Source organism: Diceros bicornis, chromosome 9 (genome assembly GCF_020826845.1).
Source record: "Diceros bicornis minor isolate mBicDic1 chromosome 9, mDicBic1.mat.cur, whole genome shotgun sequence".
In the NCBI taxonomy this organism is placed as follows: domain Eukaryota; kingdom Metazoa; phylum Chordata; class Mammalia; order Perissodactyla; family Rhinocerotidae; genus Diceros; species Diceros bicornis.
In genome coordinates, this window is record NC_080748.1 from 24145602 (window position 1) to 24149380 (window position 3779).

General features: G+C 44.5%; 1 long non-coding RNA gene across 1 annotated transcript; it reads left to right on the forward strand.

Moving 5' to 3' along the window:
* Positions 1 to 2508: 2508 nt before the first annotated feature.
* Positions 2509 to 3398, forward strand: LOC131410154 (uncharacterized). Its single transcript, XR_009221171.1, has 3 exons — positions 2509 to 2899; positions 2995 to 3117; positions 3376 to 3398. It is a non-coding gene; the product is annotated as an uncharacterized LOC131410154 (long non-coding RNA).
* The last annotated feature ends 381 nt before the right edge of the window (positions 3399 to 3779 follow it).

The following is a 3779-nucleotide window of genomic DNA, read 5'->3' on the forward strand; positions in this document are numbered from 1 at the left end:
CCTATGCCCTGACAGCTCCTTGTGAGCACTGGATGTAAGAAACCAGTTGACCAGCTTTTAATGGGGAATGCCAAGGAGAGGGAAATTGGAGTCTGGGATATTACTGAGCCCCAAATTATGTTAATATTTAATAGGAATCTCTGTTTTGTCCAATGGTTTTTAAACTTTTCTTTTTAACAGTAAGACACTTTTTATGAGTTAAATATTATGTGTAATCCAAAACATAAAACTGATAAGGCAGAGGTGATGGACATGAGAATGGGGGAGGGGGGTGTCTAGAAACCCAACTGCTCCACGTCATCCCCTCTCTAACCTAGGGATGCTTCTTGAAACCACTTGAAAACCACAGATACATCCAGCTTCCAGAGAGGTGCAATGACTCGGTCAAGATATGCAGCAGCAGAGGCAGGGCTGGGAGCCAGAACTACGTACCCTGGGGAGTTCCCGCCACATCACTTCCCTGCCACTTCTTCCTTAGAAACCCTCCAGGTGTGTGAAGTGAAGGATATGTTAACTAACGTTATTGTGGTAAACATTTCACGATATATACATGTATCAAATCACTCCGTTGTACATCTTAAACTTATACAATGTTGTATGTCATGTGATTGTATCTCGGTGAAGCTGGAAAAAAAAATCGAAAAAAAAAAGAAAAAAGAAACCCTCCACAGTGCTCCTTTTAGAGAAACAGACAGAGTCCTGCAGGTAGAGAGGAAGAGGAACAGAGTAGGTGTTACCTGGTGGGATGGCCCTTGGGGAGATGTGACAAGCGACAAAGACCCTGATAGAAAAGCCACACAGTGCCTCGACACACTGCCCCTGAGCCCCTTGACAATGAAGCCAAGACCTCCTTTGGGCTGTGTTATCTGGAGGACACGAAGGGTCCTGACCAGAGGGGGCTCTGGCCAGGTGTTCCCTCCTGCTGTCGTCCTGCAGTGTGGCTTGAATCTGCCGGCCATCCAAGGTCACTGTGGGCCCTCTGAGAGAGCCTTTGATTTAACGTGTAAGGGAATTCCCACTGGTTGATTAAATATTTTTAAGTTTTATCGTTTTCCTGCAGCTAGCAGCTTTTGGCATGTGGGGTATTTTTATGAATGTCATAAGTAAATATTATGGGGTAGGTCACAGCGATGAACATGGACCCACAAGCCCAGGGCTGGAAGACATTAGACTTCACTGAAAAAAAAAATTGGGAATGGAAAAAGTAAAATATTGAGGACTTGAAAATACTTGTCAAAGTGTTGCAACTGTGCGCTGTGCATTCAAAATCCAAAGTTGATAGAATTAGACCAATAAAAGCAAATTGACTTTAAGTGACATATCTAGATATCCAAGAGATGTAATTGATTTTACTTTGAGTTTGTGGCATTTATAAAAAGAAAGGGAATAAGTAGAGTTACACTTTCACACTAATAACCGTGTGTTTTGTTTTCCAGACAGAACTAGACTCCTCCAGACCCTTCCATAAAGCATGGCAGACAGATTCCTAAGATGCCAAGCCACTACTCAAAGTTTCCAGGGGTCACGGGCCACTTAAGGTCCAAAGGCCCCTTTGGAAAATACAAAAAAAATAAATAAAGTGTGGGCTCTGGTGGCGGTTTGCTCCGATGTCCTCTTGAGTAATCAAGTCTCGGTAAGCTGCTTGGAAGCTCATGTCAGGAGAATCCTTGACACGGGGTGATTCACTGTGGAAAATTTACTCCTTCCTGGGAAACCACTAAACCTCTGCCCGTGTCATAGCCACAGGCCTGGAAATCCCCGGGGAACACATGCGTAGAGTATTGGTCAGCAGTTCCAAAATGACATCTGCCTCAAGATGCCTCTCCAAAGCATCTTTTCTACTTTTTTCTCATCTTCAATAGTCCCTGGCACAGGTCAAATGAATGAGGGGAGAGGTGAGGTGGGGCTCAGCAAACACATTTGCTTTGCTTTGTTGATTGATTTTTGCCCCATCAATCTTCCTCCACCGACTCTCCCAGGGAGTTGCTGTTTGCTCCTGTGCTATCTCCAGTCTAAACTTATTTGAGTCCAAATCATTTCACAATTGTTCTAATTAGCTTGAGTGCACTTATTCAGCACACCCATAAATTTTCTTCCCTTTCAAGGTGTTTTCAACACTATTTGCTGTCATCTTCAAACTTAAGAGCTCAGCCTAAACCCAGATAATTAACAGTCTTTAGAGCCAGGCATATAGCAGGTAGTCAATGAATATATTGGCAGAAAGGAAGAAAGGAAGGGAGGGAGGGATAGAGGGAGGGAGAAAGAAAAGAAAGAAGGGAAGGAGGGAGGGAGGAATCACCCTGGAGCATAGCCCACATTCCTCCAGTGTGATTTTGAAACACCTGGTGAGCATGCTGATTGAAGGGTGGGACCCTGTAACAGCCTAGGTAAGAATCCTCCTCTACCAAGAATGATGCAGTGGAGATAAGATGACAGGGCGTGGCAGAAGGAAAGTGCTGAAAGGTCAGACGGAGTATGCACAGGGCTGAGGAGCCAGGAGAACAGTGCTGAAGATGCCGACCCAGCTCCAGGGAGGAAGGCATGCTAAAGCCTCTGCCACTTCCACAGCTCTGGTCTCTGCAGTCCTTCTCAGGATCCTGGGTGAACGCTGTTTGAGAAACACTGGTGTGAATTGGGGCGTCCTCTCAAGTTGATCTGAATGGAATAAAAACCTTTCTGAAGTCTAGGTAAGGTGGTACCTTCTACTTCCTCCTTGCCTACCTGGCCCGTATCTGGAACATCAGGAAGAGATTACACCGTACTGGAGCCTGTCTCTGCCAACACTGATGAAGAATGTTCTCACCACCCCACCCTCCTTCCCGTGGCTGCTGGCCATTGTCACCAACACACAGACACTCATCATGAGAGCTGGGTTCGAGGGGCAGTGAAAGAGAATCATGTAAGGAGATTGTCTGCCTTCCAGAAGCTGGAAGGTTTTACATTTTTTTTTTCTCTTTTTGGAACCTATAGTATCAATTGACCATCTGGGTTTAGGTCATCCTCAGAGAAGGTGCAGTGGGATTGCCGGAGAGGGTCTTCTGAGAACATGCGAGGAGGAACCTACTAGGGGACTCACTTATTTCAGTTACAGGAAATGAGACTTCGCTTATCTCCCAGGTAAATTCTTCAATGTCAGAAAATAGCTAGGGAGGGAATGGAGGGAAAGACGGACAGATGGTAATTTTTTAAAGACAAATCGTGTTTAATTCAGGGTAAGATTTATTGCCAAAATATGCAAAGTAGATCTTTGATGACAATAGTAATATTTAATGAGTTGAAATACTTACTAAGAACCAGGCAGTGTTAAACTCTTGTCTCACCTATTCCTTTCAAGAAGCCTGTGAACTAAGTTCTTTCATTATCTCCGTTTTACAGATGAGGAAACCAAGGCTGACAAAGTGCTCAAGGGCACACAGTGCTAGATGGCAGAACTTGAATTTTTGAATTTGTGCTTCTAGTTGATATTGTTTTCTCTTTGTACCTTGGGCCACATATATACATATGCAAAGTGAGTAAAACCTGTTAAATAAATCCTGTTCCAGAATGAAAACCAACAATTGCTTTTTTTCTAGGTTTAAAAGAGTTTTCCCCACTTGAACGTGCATTGCCTGCCTCTGGAGCAGGTTTGCTTACCCACTAAATTATGCCACCTGACAAACTGAAGAGGTCCCTGTCCCCACCTTCCAGATCCACTCCCCAGGTCCCCAGCACAGGCACATACACATTCACAGGGGTTTGCTCCTTCTGGTGGGTCTAGAACCCTGGACTAAAACTCCAGT